The following is a 19640-nucleotide window of genomic DNA, read 5'->3' as shown; positions in this document are numbered from 1 at the left end:
TCCGCCCCGCTCGGTACTCGATCTGCAGGTTGTACTCCTGCAGCTGCGCCAGCCATCGAGCCATCTGCCCCCGCGGTTCCTTGAATGTAAGGAGGAACTGCAGTGCATAATGATCGGTGCGCACACGACATCTCCTGCCGTACAAGTACGGTCGGAACTGTTTACACGCGAAAATCACGGCATACAGTTCCTGACGGGTTACGCAATAGTTCAGCTCGGCCCCGCTCAGGGTCCGACTGGCGTACGCGATGACCCGCTCCGTCCCACCCTGCACTTGCGACAGCACCGCGCCCAGCCCACTGCTGCAGGCGTCAGTGTCCAAAATAAAATCGGTGGTGAAATCTGGGAAAGCCAAGGTGGGGGTGTGGGTGAGGTGGTCTTTGAGTGTGGTGAAAGCCGTCTGACAGGCCTCCGACCACTGATAGGGGTTCTTAGGGGAGGTGAGTTGGGTGAGGGGGCGTGCAATCTCACTGAATCCCTTTACAAATCGACGGTAATAAGTGGCGAGTCCCAAGAATGACCTGATCTCCGTCAGGTTCCTCGGCCGCGGCCAATCCACTACGGCACGCACCTTCTCGGGATCGGTGCTCACCCCTGCCTCGCTGACTCGGTGTCCGAGGTACCCCACCTCGCGCTGCGCAATGTAACACTTACGCGGCTTGAGCTTGAGATGAGCCGCTCGCAGTCGCTGGAACACCTCTCGAAGCCTGGACCAATGCTCAGACAAAGATCTACTGAACACTATCACATCGTCCAAGTAAATCAGGCACTGTTCCCACTGCAAGCCCCGCATCACCAACTCCATCAACCGCTGGAACGTCGCGGGCGCGTTAGTGAGTCCGAACGGCAACACTCGAAATTCAAACAGGCCCATCGGGGTGGTGAATGCTGTTTTTGGCCGATCCTCCTCCGTCATCTCCACCTGCCAGTAACCGGACGCCAGATCGAGGGTGGAAAAATACCGCGCTCCTGCGAGACTGTCGAAGGTGTCGTCGATGCGGGGTATGGGGAAGGCATCGCCGAGCGTGACTGCATTTAGTTTACGGTAATCGACGCAGAACCGGGTTGACCCATCCTTTTTCGTTACTAGTACCACTGGGGCTGACCAGGGGCTCGCCGAGGGCTGAATTATGTTATCGCGAAGCATGTCCCCAACTGCCTCTTTGATTTGGGCGCGTTCGGATGCGCCCACTCGGTACGCAGGGAGTTTGATGGGTCGGGCTGCACCGGTGTCAATTTGGTGCTTAACAAGATCGATCCGACCCACGTCCGAGTCGTGTTCACTGAATACGTCGGCATACTCCCACAGTAACCCGCGCAGCCGATCGGCCTCTCCCTTAGGTAAATCCGCCCATGGTACATGTAACGCGTCGAGCAGGGGAACGACCTCGGCTCGGGGAGTCGGGCCGACTCGCCAGGCCAGGTCCTGGTCACCCTCAGGACGCCCGGGGTCCTCAGCCCAGAGTGCGAACACCGAGTCGTTAGAGTGGCGTGCGTGCAGGGGGTGTACGGTGGCTATCGGGGTGCGCCGTCACAGTATCGCTGGGGTATTGTGGGGGTTAAACATCCGCATAAACAATCGGTTCCCATCTGCGTTTACCAACGTGGCGGATCCCACTATCCCATACCGTTTTGCCAACTCCGGGTGAGGAGTTAGCATTACCTCTCCTGATGGTCGGAGCGCGGGGTCGGTGGGGGATGTTGCCACCGGCACCAGCATCTCGGTGAGCGGGCCGATGGTGACTGCCGTCGCCAGGATAGCGGCCACAGGTGCGAAGCGGGGGCGCGTCGGTTCTCGTCCCAAGAACGGTATCCGCTCGCCGTTGCTCTCCATGGTGGCGCATCGCTGGCGGGGTTGCACGTTGAGTCCCAGCCGTTCTAAGAGGTCGGTACCTGCGATACACTCGTGACACAACGCACTCGACACGTAGAACTCCTGGGTGCACACCTGACTGCCTATGCGGACCTCTAGGGTGGCTCTCCCCAGCAGCCCCATTCCGGCTCCGCTCGCCGTGTGCAGCGCGCGGTCCGGTGCCTGCAGGTGACGCACGTCGACCCCGATCGCGCTGCAGTGCGCTGCGCTCACGAGCGAGGCCACCGCCCCCGTGTCCAGCAGGATTCGGGTACGCACTCCGTTTACCTCCCCTTCCACCAGCCACGTGGCCCCCGTGATGCCCGCCACCAGCTCCCACAGCCAGTCGCCAGGAGTCACCGTTTCCGTGGGCATTGTTGCTGGAACCTGTGTGGCGATCACTCGCTCGCCATTATCATTACAGCTTGTTTGTGTCGGGGCTACGTCGAGTCCACCCCCAGGTGGTCCCCTCTCTAGGGGGGCCTTAGTGTTTGACTTTAGCTCTTGTCTAGCTCGGGCGACCTGAGGACAGTCCCTCCTGAGATGCCCTCGCCGATCGCACACATAACACGCCCGGGGAGGGGTGGCGGCTCCGTAGTGGGCTCTCTGTCCACTCCCTCTCCCTCCCCCAGTATGCAGTTGTCCCAAATCGGACTCTAATTGGGACACCCTCCCGGCTAGTCCCCCTACTGTCGAGCGTAGTTCACCCATCTCAGACTGGAGGGTCTTCATATTTTTATTTGCTTCCTCGCGTACCTGGGTTACCCTCTCACCTACTTGGTTTACCTTGTTGTCTATCTGGGTTACCTGGCCGGAGACATCCTTTATACCCGTTTGTATACCGGCAACCCATCCCGGGGTTGTCTCGCGGGACACTGGAGGCTCTCTTTCCCGGCCCCTTACCATCCTCGCGAGCTCCTGTTCCTCCTCCTCGTCTTCCGAGAGCAGGCTCGCAATGGCGCGCTCTCTTCCCAGCCCCCGGAGCTGCGCGCGTTCGCTGTGAATTCTTTCACACTTACGTGCGCGCTCGACAAGGGCGTTAAAGGGAAGACGTGGGCAGCTCACGTCTGGCTGCCACCACGCCGTGCGAGACAGGTACCGCTGGATTTTCTCGGCGGCCAGTTCCTCAATAACATCAGTTGCGTACCCCGGGCGTGCGATCTTTGTTAACTCGCGCACATCCTCGGCGTAATCACGTAGATCTTCGCCAGGTTGGCGACGGCGCGCCTCTAAGGCCGATTTTGCTTCCTCCTCGTCACGCGTGCCAAAACGCTGATCGAGTCGGCGCATCAGCTCCTCTAGCTGTGTCTGTGCGCTCGCGGGTAACGCTTCTACAAAATCGGCTGCCCGCCCATCAAGATTCATATTAAGTTGACGTACTGCCTGCGCGTCCGTCCATCCATTAATTTCCTTGGCCGCTAAGAGATTGCGGGCGAATGCCTTCCACGAAGGGGCCCCCCGGCCGGTAAATATTAGTCTTATTTTAGCGTGAGGTAACGCGGGGGTCCGTACCGCTTCCGACATTAATTTGTAGGGGTCGCTAGCCCCCGAGATCCCTCCCTCGATAATGCTAACGGCCGGGCTAGCATCATCAATCGCCCCCCCGCTGCTAGGTTCCTCACCCGTGGTGTGGGAGCCATCGCCCGAGGATTCCCCTCCACCGCGGGTCCGCGTAGTCGGCATGGCTAATTACGTACGCGCACACCCACACACAGCTCTGCGCGGCACTCACTCAACACGGAGCACTCACGTTGTGATCGCACCCCCGTATCATATACGTAGTGAACACACGTGCACCCACACGCGCACCGCTCTGCGCAGCGCTCCCCCGAGGCGAGCCGCAGCACTACAGAACCACTGCGTACACACGCTTCCCCACGCGCTCACACTGCACGACAAGATCACGCGAGACCACGCTTCGCTATTAATGATTTATTACCTGGTAACTAATGTTGAATCAGTGAGTCGACGAGGCTGGCCTATTCCACTAAACCGGTACCTATTCCCTATTTATCGGCTATTATCCTACTTCACCTCCCCACTCACTGTTTGGCGCCCGCGGAGGTACCTCGATACGTCGCACGGACGTCCGGGTCGCTGGCTGGAGCTGCTGCTGGTCCGCTGGCCTGGAGAGAAGAGAGCCCCTTCCCCCTTGCGCCCCCCCTATTTATTCTCCCTACCTCAAAGGGATGCTGCGCTGAACAATGGGCTCGTGCACCTCGAGCCCGCGCACGGCGGTTCCGGGCGCTTTTGATCTGCTAATCAGTGAGCGGCGTAAATCCTAATTAATCCCTTTCTCACGCAGGCCCCCATCATCGAGGTTCATGCGGCGGCGTCCATTACAAAGGTGCGCCGTGGGAATTGGTGCACGGCTGCCTGCGTGACCCCGCTCTCCAGGTTATTCATACTAATAGCCTTATCCTTTAACTCCCCTAATAATGGTGCCTGCGTGCCCGAGCGTAATTATGCCGTCCCTCCGCTGCCTGTGCGGGGGTGCCTGATTATGCAGTTCAGATGCACTGCGTGTTTTCTAATGATGCTCCTCCATCACAATGCTTATTCCCTCTGCCTGCCCCGTCGATACTCGCGTGTGTGGGGGGAAATGCGCCTCAACCGCGGTGGCCGAATGCCCCACGCCGCGACCACACCATATTAAGGCCGGCCGCAGCGCCGCGGTGCCACGTAGCATGGGGGAGGTCATCCAATTCCCTGATCGCCGGAAACCGTGAGAGTTAATCCCGATAAGGGTTTCTCGGATAAAAACCGGTCGATCAGGTGACCTTCCCTTCCAGCTCTATGGGGGGGGGGGGGAATGCGTGCGGGTGTGTGCTTATGTGGGGGGGGTGATGGGGGGCAGTGCGGTGGGGGAAGCCGGGCGGCTCCCTGGCTCGGCAGAGCGGCCCCGTCGCTGTGGCACCACATTGTTACTGGGACAGTTAAAAGGCAATAAGATGGAGGTCGTATGTTTCCTGGGTTTGACAGTGGGGTTACTGCATTAGCTAAGTATAGTTATTAATGATTTAAACACCTGATTCTAATTATGCCCTTAACTGAGCTAATGAAACAAGGGATTCACTTACTTTTTCACGTACACTGAACCTTAATTACTCATTGTTTATTTAATTCGTACATAATTTTGTTCCAAAAGACATGGAATTGGTGAATATATTCCATATTGGATATTTAAGAAAAGACCCGTTTTGATTCAAGAAGGCTATCATGGTAAAACTATGGATTTTCCATAATTATCATTGGGGTTCAGCAACTTTTTGTCAGCACTGTAGAACAGTATTGTAGCATGGGTCGGCTGCACCTCTTGCTGGGGTTGCAGAGCGAGGAGCACTGCCGGCGGGGGCCCACTCGTCATAGCAACAATAGAGGGCTGTAGAGACCCACGAGATGAGGTGGTGGCGTCGGTCCGCGGGTGGATGGGGCAGCATCCCCGAGGTTGCGGGCCATGAGGGGAGACACAGCCATCACTTGCCATTGCTATGGCCGGCCTGGCTACATTGCGCGGGGGTGCAGGATCCCGAGAAAACTACATGTCTGCGGAATTGGCCAATCCCCAAGTCTGTGGGTGATGTGCAGTTTTGTCAACGTTTCATCCAGAATTTTGCCACAATCCTGAAGCCCCTGCACGCGTTAACAGCCAAAAAAATATATCATTGGGGGATAGACAAAGAAACGGCCTTTGTCAAGCTGCGCAATCAGCTCACGGATGCTCCGCCCTTAGCATACCCAGATTTCTCCCTGGCCTTCATCTTGGACACGGACGTGCTGGCTAGAGAAATTGCAGGAATACGTGTACACAATTGTACATTGAATAGGCCTAGAACATGGAAATGCCGACACATTGTCATGGATAAGGAATGGACAAATGCCTTCCTGAACAGCTCGTCACTGATCAGGGACAACATTTTTCATATAAACTCCTAAAAGAAGTATGCGATGCACTGGGTACAAAGAAAGTGCGTACTTCCCCCATACCACCCCTAAGTGGATGGTATGGTCGAACGGTTGAACAGGACCCTGATAGCAATGCTCTGCCAAGTCGTTAATGAGACGCAAACCGACTGGGATCTTCACATTCCAGGGGTCTTGGCAGCATATAGATTGGCGCCACATGCTTCCACAGAGTTTTCCCCCTTTTACCTCATGTATGGCAGGGAGCATGAATCTCCCATTAAGACACAGCTGCGAAACACTCCCAAGGGTGTGTCTGGTCAGCCGGTGTCCTTGCAGGTCATGCTGGACTGACTACATGAGGCACGGACAGCGGAAATGGCAAACACCTCGAATGCCCAGGCCGCAATTGAACGACACAAAACGCTACGGAATCTCAATCTTCCATGGTCAGTTGGCGATAAGGTGTGGCTGCATTTTCCAGATGTCCAGCTACATACCTCGCCTATATTGCATCGACCTTAGCTGAGCCTTGTTGAGATAATTGAAGTAGAGCGGCCACAATGTGTACATGTACAATCGGGACGTCGCCGTTGGTGCATTCACCCGTCGTGCCTGAAACCATATTCCCATCATCACCTGAGCATCTCATCCCCATGCCCTGTTTCGCCGGAGTTTGGGGTGTCTGACGAGCCGCTACGGCCGCCAAAGGCACCTGGATCACAAGTGCATGACCCTGTGCCGCCCACAGAGCCGAGTGTGACCCAGGACGCTTTCAGAGGGAGACCCTGCAGCGGATTCGGGTGAGGCGACAATAACCCATGAAAAATGCACACAATGGTGCTGACAATGGACTGCTTTTTCAAAGTGGGGGAGGGGGGATGTACTGTAATGACCAAAAAATAACCCCAAGGCAATGTGCAGCCTCACAGCTATTCTAAGATAAACCAAGGTCTCTGATTGGTGGAAAGAGGCCTCCACATGGATTGGTCATGAGGCAGGCTTTTGAAGTGGTTTGAGAAAAGGGTTTGAATGAAAATAGGCGGGAAACAAAGTGGAACCCATGGGCGACGATGCATATCGGGCAGCTGGATAACTAATATCAAGGACACTCCACTAGATGTGTAATGACTCAATGAGTTTGAGAGCAACTGCAATGCTCCTCGCCGCCACCATAGGCAGTAGCAGAACAGACAAAGTACAGGCTGAGCGACAGCTACGGCAAATTCCTTTGGCGCCTCCTGATCTCCCAGGACAAGGAGTTGGCCCTGAGGGGATCCGGCAAGAGACTGAGAAGATTAGGGCGACTGTGGGCGGCCTGACTGACAGAAGCACTGAGCAGAATCCGCAACATTGAGGAGACGAGGACCCCCCGTGGATTCATTCAGGTGGAGACTAATCTGGCTCATTCAACCAACCACATGTAATGGGTGTGTTTGTGTTGGGAGCGGAGGTGCAGCGGTTAACACGATGCGCTATGAACCCAGCAGAGATCCAGGTTTGCTTCCTGCTCACGGATTTCAACCGTGTCTATGCCTCTCCTAGGTCAACCCAGCCTCAAATGAGTACCTGGTACAGTGTTTAAATATCGCCATTAGGGAGATAAAGGCAGCCCGGCGTGGAACTGGCCACCTACCCCATCGTGTCGTGTCAGCCTTTATCGGTGCTACTTGCTAATAGCACTTGCTAAGGGTATACAGGGGAACTTTGTCTTTTGTTTGTGTATGATGTATGTGTATAGTATAGCCTTAGACAAATGACCACGTACAAAAGACAAAGATCTCCCGTTTCGGCTTAACAGACTCAGGGCAAGTGCTGTTAGTGAGCATTTATGAAGGCTGGGGCGGCATACGAGGGGGTCGGTGGCCAGCACCAGCCTCGATTGCCTTTGTCTCCCCAGTGGCGATGTTTACACACTGCACTGGGTACTAATTTGTGGTTGAGTCGACCTAGGGGATGAGGCCCAGGACCGGTTCAGATAATCGTCACTGGTGTTGGCCGTGAGCGGGAATCGAACTCGGGTCCATAGCACAGTACGCTAACCGTTGCACTACCGCTCCCCACATCCACACACACAATGGCTGGCACTTAAAAACATGTTTACAAATATAATGCATTTTTTAAAATATACACGGTGGACATACACACATTATATAAACTAGCTCACGGTTAAACTCCTGATTGTTATAGCACAGATGCATCCTGTAGGTAGTGTGGATGTGTTTAAAACTGGCCGAGGAATAGTACTTCTCAAGTTTAGCGCTGGGTACATGGAATAGCGATTCGACTTTTCTGGGTGAATGTCCCCCGACAAGGCCATTATGAAACTGCTGTCTTAAGAGCTCGTCCAGCATCCATCCTCACCCTGCGAGTTTCCAATAAGGACTCATAAACCTTCACGTACCATGAGAATGCACAACTTAGGTGCTTCCATCGTTCCCAGTGCCCTTTTGTTGGACCTTCGCCGTCCTGCTTCATTCTATTCCACGAATGTATCCCGACCACTTCTTACCACCCTCCTTCGTGGACATCAAAAATGTGTCCGCTGGTGCGTTCGCCCTCGTGGCTGTCGAGGAGGCAAAGGCTGCACTACGCGCACTGATCCCTGACTCGTGAAAAGTTCTCAATTCTCCTCTCAATCTCTCTCCAAGCTCTCCATATCTTCACCTAATACCTCCCTTTCTATTTTAAACTCCCATTCTTTTACTAACAAATCAGCTCTGATTCATATCATACATGATCATAACATTGATCTACTCCTCCTGTCCGAAACCTGGTCAAGGGATGATCTTCCACCCGCAATCATCTTTGAGGTCACGTCTATTGGCTTGAGTGTTCTTCATACTCCAGGTGGGTCAACTCACCATGGTGGTGGTCTCGCCGTAGTTTATTATTCAAACCTCACGATGAAGACACTTCAAATTCTGTATTCTCCCTCGACATTTGAGTTTCAGTCACTCTGTCTCCACCGCTTACTCTTTTGGCTTTTCACTATCTCATTTCCCACCCTCCTGACGACAGTATGACAAATTTCTCGAACGACCTCTCAAATGTTCTGTACCTACTTCCTCTTGTTTCGTATCGACTGATTCTAGGTGACGAACCTAACTTACCTCGGCCAGACCGCAGGAACCGTCGACAATCACCTTGAAGCTATGTTAGCGAGCCACAGCCTTATAACTGTAAATATTGGTCCAACTCGAGTATCCTCATCAGGGAGTCTGAGTACACTTCATCTGATCATTGAGCCTGACACCGACAATCACACATCCTTATCTGGGTCGGTACAAATTAGTTCTCAGATCACTATCTCATTCTCACATCATTAAAAACTCTCAGACCATGCGCTATCTAAATTACTTTCTTTTCACATTACTTCCAAGGCATACATTTCTCCACTTTACGGCACTTACTCTCAATACTTCTATTCTTTCCCCATCCTCTGATCCTGCCACATGTGCCTGCCAGCTGGAAGTAAATCTCACCACGATGCTAGGTAAACTCGCTCCGTCAGAATCGAATATCAAACGCACATCTTCCCATGATAACTGTTGACAAACCATAGAAGCCATTCATGCTAAGCGATACACGAGACGTTGGGAGTGGATCCATTAGTTGCCTGGAAATAAATGGATGCTTGCCTCATGGTCCGCCCATATCAAATCACGAATAATAGCCGCTTTTAACAATCATAAACACCTCTGAAAAACTCTTACTGACCTCCTCCACCCAGGCAGACACTGGGTTCCTGCTTTGAGTGACTCACTTGCTGCATCAACACTCGCCACTTCGTTCAGCACTTATTTTTAAAACTAGCACTGATTACTAGCGCCATCACTGCTTCTTTGAATTCCTACTCTTCTAATTCCCTTGGTTTCCCAGCTCCTATTTCTCATGCTCCCCTTACTTTCTTATTTATATTTTCCCCTGTATCACGGAATTATGTTCTTGCTTTAATTAAATCACTTTACAGAAGCCATTCATGCTAAGCGATACACGAGACGTTGGGGGTGGATCCATTAGTTGCCTGGAAAGAAATGGATCCTTGCATGCCTCATGGTTCGCCCATATCAAATCACGAATAATAGCCGCTTCTAACAATCCTAAACACCTCTGAAAAACTCTTACTGACCTCCTCCATCCAGGCAGACACTGGGTTCCTTGCCTTCTCTTATTGACATCGTTTCTGGGCCACTCTTTAAAAAAGGCTCCACCGAAATCGCTCCTACGATTGCGCACATCCTCAATGCTTCATTTTCAGCTGGGTGCTTCCCACCATCTTCTAAAATAGGACAAGCTCCACCACGTCTTAAGACATCCGGATTAGATACTGACAACCCTGCCAGTTACCGGCCAATTACTGACCTCTCCACCATTTCTAAACCCATTGAGCGTCTTGCTCTTGCTCAACTTAATATTCACATTACCTTTTCCCCAAACTTTTGTCCCTATCATTAAACCTACTGTGCAACTTACTCCAGAGACTGCAATTACCAGAGTCTTCGACGACATTATTTTAATCGTTGACTCCGGTGCAATCACGGCTCTAATTGGTCTGGACATTTCATCAGCTTTTGATGCTGTTAATTACGTAGAGATTACGATTCTTCTTGGAGTCCGACTTTGGAATCAGAGGATTAATGCGAAAATAGGTCTCATCCTATTTGGTCGGGAGGACCTCCTCTGTTAAATTAGGGGAATCCACATCCACTATCCCAAAGCACTCGTGCGGGGTCCCCTGGACTACAATTGTTTCCGTCTACACATTCCCTATCAGCCAACTTATTTATAGCTTAGACATTAAATACCACTCCTATGCTGATACCATTCTTGTATACACATCAATAAACCCCACTAATGCTCAAGGAGGGCACAACAGCCTTGCAGCACTGGTTCTGGTCACATGCTCATTTTTTAATTGCAGCCAAATCTGAAGCCACTCATTGGCACCTGACAATGGCTTGTCACCCTCTCTTCCCGCAACATCACAATTGCCAGCACCATCATTCCCTTTACAGACCGCATCAGATTCCTTCGTGTTACTCTGGAATCCACCTTGTCTCTGGATATTCACTTCAACTACATAATCAAAACTTGCAACTATGATCGCAAGGCTCTTTGTCACCTATTCATTACCATCGACATTGCCAACACCCTCGCATGCAGTATAGTCGGGTTTCACCTCGACTACTGTTATGCCATTCTCTCCAAGTCATCATCAAACAACATCCTCAAATTGCAAAGGTTACAGAACCTTGCTCATGTAATTCTTGGTGCCCATCTACAAATCGACTCAGCCACCACTCTCCATACTCTTCATGAGCTACCTTTCGCCAGCAGGACAAATGATGAAATCGCCTGCCTTTGTCATCGCGCCTTCACCGCCGGTTCCCCACCATACCTCGCCTCACTACTCTCACCTTGCATTGAAGCTCATGGTAGAACCCTATGCAGCATCACTCAAAATCTGCTTCGGAGACCAAAGTCTCAAACTGTTACAGCCTCACTTCGGTCCTCTGCTGTCGCCCCCTCGGTGTGGAACGCACTCTTTGCATATCCGCAACATCAAATGCACTCTGATTTTCAAGAAACATCTAAAGGCCTGTTTGGTCAGACTTTCGAGCAGCCTTGGGCTTGGCTCCGAGCCATTGAGTTGCTGACTTGTTTGAAAAATCTGGTGCATTATAAATGCCATCATCATGAGCGAGTTTTCCCAACTTCATCGTTGGTGCAAATTCCCCATTACTACAGCGAGGATGCGGGTGTCCAGAGTGCAACCACTGAAAATGTGTGAAGGCTTTGCTGCTACTCGTTCTCTTAACCCAGCAGGCGAGTGTGACCATGGTGATGATGGTGCCGGTGATGGCGATTGTGGCCATGATAAATATGGCAGTGATGATGATGATGGTCGTCATGATGCTGATATTTATTTCGATGGTGACGAATGTGATTTCGACCGGGCTGATAATGTTCTTGTAGCCAAAATGGTAATTGTAGATGTTGACGATGCTCGTGATGCTGGTACAGCTTCTGCTAAAGATAATGAGGGTGTATGTTGGACAAGATGGTTATGATGGTGATACGATCATGATGGTGGTGGTTTTGCTGCCCTTGCTGCCCTTGCTGATAATGGGCTGAGTGGACTCCAGGATTTGAATTTGTGAGCCTCGATCGATTCACACGTGCTGACCACTGTGCCACTCATCTGGATTACTGATATTGATGCCTGTGCATACACATGGAAACGATACAGCCATAGCAATGTCTTTAACCGCGAGGCCTGTAATTCAACCCGGGGATTACAATAAATGTTGCAATCCCGGGCTGAATTGTTTTAATTATTTTATTGTTAAATGTCGCTTATTTAAATTGTCTTCACTCCGATTTAAAGCTTTCGTGACTGCAGGGATTCATCTTCTTGGTTCTTTCGGTAAAGTCACGTAGAAGGGAAGTAATAAAATAATAAAAATAAAACATAATAAAACAATTCTCACGACGTTTCGGCCACAACGCAAGCAGCCGTCCTCAGGCGAAGAATGAGAACATTATCAAGCTAGGAGCTTATATAGGTGTAGCGAGGAGGAGCGCCTTAACAAAAGAATGTGCATATGAAGAGGAATTTAGCATACCAATGGACAATGCGTAGGGGGTGGGCGGAGGGGTTTAAAAGTCCCATTATGCCCATGCATTATGCAGGATCAACAGCACCACGGGGGGGCGCAAGAACAGCGTTAATAAAGGACAGGAATGTTAGTGATATGTAGCTGCATTTACCAAACAACCACGTAGAAAACCGAAGTGAAAACTACATAAAAAAAACTAAAATATAAACTGATACTTACTATACTCTACAATAAGCTGAGTTACTAACAACAAATAATAAAATTACAATTCTACGTCGTAAGAAGTATATAATATACTTCCATCTAAACTTTATTCTCTTAGCATATACAGTACTATATACTGCCATAGATAAACCCAACATTAAATTATATACTGTATTGCTGTAAACTTTATACATTTTAATATAACACTATGTATTATTCAACTCACCCTAATGTGTATCGAAATGGTTTATTACGTCCTTCCAATGATTGCTAAGCCTGAATCCATCTTCTCGGTTAAAATTGTCTCTGTGTTTGTATATGTGGATCGCCTCATGAACGAATCTCTCATGATAGCCAGATGGCTTGCAGAGAACCTCCGTCTTGGAGAAGTCAATGTCATGTGAGCCCACTGAGTTGTAACAGTGGTCTGCCACGGCTGAGGTGTTTGTCCTACCGTGTTTTAGATCAGCTTTATGTTCACGAATGCGGTCTGAGACGTGTCGTTTGGTTTCCCCAATGTAACTGCTACCACAGAGGCAACTTAGTTTGTAGACGCCAGGGTACTGTATGTCTGGAATCACATCTTTTACAGATGGTACCAGATCACGGATTTTATGTACTGTGTTGAATCGGACCTGGATCTTGTGTTTAATCAGGATTTTGGAGATCTTTTTTGTGACCCCAGCAATGTAGGGTAAGGTGATGGTCTTGAAAGGCTCCTCAACAGGATCTTTCTTGATGGTTGGAGTGATGGCTTTGCGGATTGTGTAGTCCATACACCCAGCCATCAGATTCACCATGGAAGTCGAAAATGATGGCAAGCTACCCTTTTTGGATGTCCTAATCAAAAGGAGACCTGATGGTTCAATGAGCCACTCTGTCTACAGGAAAGCCACCCACACGGATGCTTATCTAAAACCGGATTCCCACCACCATCCATCCCAGAAGAATTCCCTCATCAAGACTCTATATCATAGAGCCCAATGCATCTCCGACCATGAACACATTTCCAGTGAACTCAAACACGTACGCCAAGCTCTTAAGGCTAATGGTTACTCCGACTACACAATCCGCAAAGCCATCACTCCAACCATCAAGAAAGATCCTGTTGAGGAGCCTTTCAAGACCATCACCTTACCCTACATTGCTGGGGTCACAAAAAAGATCTCCAAAATCCTGATTAAACACAAGATCCAGGTCCGATTCAACACAGTACATAAAATCCGTGATCTGGTACCATCTGTAAAAGATGTGATTCCAGACATACAGTACCCTGGCGTCTACAAACTAAGTTGCCTCTGTGGTAGCAGTTACATTGGGGAAACCAAACGACACGTCTCAGACCGCATTCGTGAACATAAAGCTGATCTAAAACACGGTAGGACAAACACCTCAGCCGTGGCAGACCACTGTTACAACTCAGTGGGCTCACATGACATTGACTTCTCCAAGACGGAGGTTCTCTGCAAGCCATCTGGCTATCATGAGAGATTCGTTCATGAGGCGATCCACATATACAAACACAGAGACAATTTTAACCGAGAAGATGGATTCAGGCTTAGCAATCATTGGAAGGACGTAATAAACCATTTCGATACACATTAGGGTGAGTTGAATAATACATAGTGTTATATTAAAATGTATAAAGTTTACAGCAATACAGTATATAATTTAATGTTGGGTTTATCTATGGCAGTATATAGTACTGTATATGCTAAGAGAATAAAGTTTAGATGGAAGTATATTATATACTTCTTACGACGTAGAATTGTAATTTTATTATTTGTTGTTAGTAACTCAGCTTATTGTAGAGTATAGTAAGTATCAGTTTATATTTTAGTTTTTTTTTTATGTAGTTTTCACTTCGGTTTTCTACGTGGTTGTTTGGTAAATGCAGCTACATATCACTAACATTCCTGTCCTTTATTAACGCTGTTCTTGCGCCCCCCCGTGGTGCTGTTGATCCTGCATAATGCATGGGCATAATGGGACTTTAAAACCCCTCCGCCCACCCCCTACGCATTGTCCATTGGTATGCTAAATTCCTCTTCATATGCACATTCTTTTGTTAAGGCGCTCCTCCTCGCTACACCTATATAAGCTCCTAGCTTGATAATGTTCTCATTCTTCGCCTGAGGACGGCTGCTTGCGTTGTGGCCGAAACGTCGTGAGAATTGTTTTATTATGTTTTATTTTTATTATTTTATTACTTCCCTTCTACGTGACTTTACCGAAAGAACCAAGAAGATGTCTTCACTCCATAACACTGAATCTCGTCACAGCACATGATCTGCGTGTACGGCAAGTCCTCGCTTAAGTGGTCACACGCATTTTCACAAAAATGCAGTTCTTTCATTAGGGAACACGGCAACACGTTTAGCACAATGTGGAACGAGCCCATATTAACACAGAATGTGCACCATTATAACGCAGTTTCTGAGTGGTCGACGACAGAATACTTTCTTGAGCTGCGCAGCTGAGTGGTACAGTGATACAGCACACAGAATTATTCAGCAACGCGGTGGCACTCAGTTATTTGTCCTGCCTTCTTAATGTGCGGTGTGCGAAGTACATCATAACTTACCAAACTTTATCGTTATTACATTATTTATGGAAAAATTGTTTTCGCTGAACGTGTTTTTCGCGTAATGCAGAACTTTCCGGAACGCATCTACTCCTACCGTGTTAAACGATGACTTGCTGTATTGTCGTTATTGTTCTCTGCACTTTTGCTCATGTCGTGAGCTTGAATGTTCACTTTTCCCTGCACACTTTGTGCCATTTACCTCCAAACTCTTGAACGAGTTAGTTTTTTTTTATTTGGGTGGTCTCATGCCACTTTTTATGTCGACAATTTTAACCTTAATTTTTCTGAAGCTGGGAGTCACCCCTGCTCATGCAATTTCCTACACCCCTGTCCAAACATTAAACGAATTTAGTTTCCAGCCTATCCACGAAAGTAATGTTCTGAAACAACTGTTCTACCTCAAAGGGTCCTCCTCTACCGGAGCGGAGAGTATTTCCGTCTTTGCTCTGCAAACTATTGGTAATCTAAGAAACAAACCTATAGCCCATATTTTCAATCTGTCCATCAAAGAAGCATCAGTACCTCTAGAATGGAAACATTAATATGTTCGTTCACTTCACAAAGGGGGCCCTCAAGATGATCCAAATAACTACCGACCTATCTCAATTTTGTCCCCATTGATGAACATTTTTGGAAATTTTTTTTACTACCAAATTATAAGTTTCCTGTCCAACAACAATGTATTACATCGAAACCAATCTGGGTTCCGAAAAAAATACAACACCACATCTGCTGCATTATACTCTCTGAATCACATTTACAGTAGCCTTGATAATAAGCAGCACTGCCCTATTCTTTTTCTTGACTTGTCCAAAGCCTTTGATACAGTCGACCACAACACCCTGCTTAGTAAACTAAGTTGCCTCCGTTTCTCCAAACACGCAGTAGAATGGTTAAACAATTACCTCTCTTCTTGCACCCAAACTGTATTCATAGATGGTTGGAGGTCAAACAGTGTTAAGATAACAAAATGGGTTCCACAGGGTTCCATCCTCGGCCCCCTCTTGTTCTCTCTTTATGTCAATGACTTGGGCACTGACCTGGATCATTCCAGGGTAAATCTGTTTGCAGATGACACGATACTGATTACTGCTGGCCGCTCTTCAGATGACGTGATTGCTAAGCTCCAGGGTGATTTCAACAAACTACAACATCAGCTAGTTGCTCTTAAAATAGTCTTGAATACCTCCAAAACCAAGGTGCTATGAGTCTCACCAGGACTAAAGCAGGAAGTTATTTCCCCCCAATTACATTCCTTAAATAATTATCAAATAGAGCAAGTCAAGATCTATAAGTATATTGGGGTCATATTTGATTCAAAACTTAATTTTCAAGATCACATTAATTATATTGGTAAAAAGGCATAATAAAAAATTGGTTTTCTGTCGACACAAGCACTGCTTCCCCCGTATGTTCCGCTTGGAATTGATAAAAGCTACTGTACTGCCTCTACTTGATTACTGTGACATCATATATAAATCAGCCCCCAGTACTATACTGAAGAAGCTTGACTCAATTTATCACTCGGCCTTAAGATTTGCACTGAACTGCCCATATAGGACCCACCACATTGGGTCAAACTTAACTTCTCTTAATGATCGGCAGCTTGTGCATCAGATCTTATTTATTCACGATGTACTTACAAAAAAACAGCAGCCTACCTGCTGGATCTCCTTACTGTTTCGAAGAACAAATGTCACCTAAGGTCTTCGCTCATTTTCCAGCTTCACATTCCTTATTGCCGTACAAATACTGGAGGAAGGACCTTTTCTATTGATGCCCCCAGGGTCTGGAATGCTATCGCCAATAAACTGCAACTTGGATCATTACCTGTGAGATCTTCGCTCAAAACTGCTCTAGAGGAGTTGTACACCCCTAGCTGCCACTGCTAATCAGAATGGCCTGAAATCAAATGTATCGTTCCGGATGTCCACTGCAAAGTATGATCTTGAGTTTTGATTATAGTGTGCTGATCTTTAAAGGTGTATTGAAAAGTTTTGATACTGCTCCTGATACTCCTGCTGTTATGGAGTGACTCATGCAGCCAGCTATGGCTGCAAAGTTTAGTCATACATGTTATGGATATCGTTTTTTGTTAAATTTGATACACAGTTCCTATGATCGCTGTTACATTGTTTTTATAGCTTTCTTTTGATTTTGAAAACGTTTTGGTTTAGCCATGTTTATTTGTTGTAGTACAGAGTTAGCCTGATAACTTTAATCTAAATTGTCTTATGGTTGTTTGACTTGCATCCCACTGGGATTTTTGCACACAGCGTTGGTGTACGGTGTTTTTTCTGCAATATTTGTGTTTTTTCTGGAAGACTTTGCTGTTTTTTCCTAGAGTAGACAGTCTGAATGACACACTCCAGGCTTGGAGCGACTATATATCTTGTATTCTCCGCAGGGAATGGATTCTTTGCTCCGCTGCAAGTCTCCTATCCTACTCTCCCAATGACATATTTCGTTGCTTCCTCTTAGTATCTTTCACGCGACGGTCAATGGTACAGTGTATAGCGGATTGTATAATAATAGCATAAAATTGTAATGTTTAATACAATGTACAAAGTAATATATAGTATCGTAATTGTATAGTGAATATACAGCAGTGTGATATACATTAGGGTGAGTAGAATAATACATAGTGTAATATTACAATGTATAGTAATAATGTTGGGTTTGTCTATGGCAGTATATAGTACGGTGTAGACTCGTGTGATGTAAGAGAATAAAGTTTAGCTGGAAGCATATTATATTTTTTGCGACATAGAATTGTAATGTATTACTTACTGTTAGTAGCTGAGCTTATTGGAGAGTATATTTAGTATACTGATGATACTATGTAGTTTATACTTTATATAAACTACATAGTAGAAAGCTTTAAATCTAAAAATATATAGTTTATACTTTAGTTGTTTACGTGGTGGTTTAGTTACTGCAGCTACATACTATTAACATTCCTTCCCTTTATTAATGTTACTCCTATCTCCTCCCTTTGTTGCTGCTAATCCTGCATAATGCACGGGCATAATGACTTTAAACCCCCCGCCAAACCTCCTACGCATTTCACAAGAAGTACTAATCGCATATCTGCATTTGCCATGAATATGCTAAATTCCTCTTGATATGCAAATTCTTTTGTCAAGGCCTCCTTCCCCCCTCCTTCCCAGCTTAAATAGTCGCTCCAAGCCTGGAGTGTGTCATTCAGACTCTCTCTACTCGACAGACCTGCTCTCCACCTGAGGACGGCTGCTTGCGTTGTGGCCGAAATGTCGTGAGAATTATTTTATTATGTTTTATCTTTATTATTTTATTATTTCCATTCTACGTGACTTTACCGAAAGAACCAATAAGATACGTTAAAGAACTTTATAACATGACTGTTTCTATATTTATTTCCCCATAAATCTCTCTCTCTCTCAACCTCTCCTCATCTCTTAATTCATAATGCTCCCCCTTCCAGCCTCCCATCCCTCTCTATCGGTCTCCGTCTATCTCTCTGTATGTCCTCGTCCACATCCCCCATCCCTATCTATGTATGTAACTCATTAACTTGCCATTAAATACAAATATAGTGACCAAAAAGAAAGTCAGGGCACATAGTATGTAAGTATGTTGAACTTATTTAGTATTGTAAATAGCCAACCGTGCTGATTTAAGGGCAGGGGAAGAAGAAACAAAACAAAAATAGCAGTACTAAAGAAATTTTCAATCTAGGTTTAAAAGTCCACAACTCCAGTGGCTTCCTAATATCAGAAGGATGAGCGTTCCATACGGCCACTGCAGTGTACAATTGTGTATCATCAGTATATTGATGGAACTTGATGTTATGTGATGAGATACATCGGCGATCGGAGAGATATATTTTGAAAATAGGGAGGGGCCCGAGGACGGACCCCTGTGGTATGCCAACTAGGCACGGCATAGGCGATGAATGATTGCTTCCCAGCTTGGTGAACTGATCGACCATGTTGGTATGCTTCAATCGACTCTAGTGCTGTACTCGATACACCGAACCTTGACCTTAGGCACCAAATGAGTGTCTCATGGTCAATGGTATCGAAGGTGGCTGAGAGATCGATGCCAACCAATGCTGCGGCACACTAGTCATCCATGATCTTCTAGAGGTCATCAGTGATCTTTAGTAAAGCTGTCTCAGTGCTTTGGAGCTTCCGGAATCCTGACTGCAGTGGGTGTAATCTGCCCATCGCAGTAATATGGGGAAGTAACCGCTTCAAACACAGGCGCTCAATGACCTTTGACATCGTACTCAGATTTAAGATCTGGCAATAATTAGCGGGTCACTATGGCTCAAGCCAAATTTCTCAGGAGCAGTGTTACCCGTGTCATTTTGAATCTGTGTGGGAAACAGCCCTCACTGAACGAAATATTTGCGAGGCGCACAATCAGCGGTGCAAGCACATCTGAGCATTATTTTTTTTTATCTACGTGTCGATGTAGTCAAGCGGTG

The sequence above is a fragment of the Lampetra fluviatilis genome, chromosome 69, assembly GCF_964198595.1.
Source record: "Lampetra fluviatilis chromosome 69, kcLamFluv1.1, whole genome shotgun sequence".
Taxonomy (NCBI): Eukaryota; Metazoa; Chordata; class Hyperoartia; order Petromyzontiformes; family Petromyzontidae; genus Lampetra; species Lampetra fluviatilis.
This window is presented reverse-complemented; position numbering follows the sequence as displayed.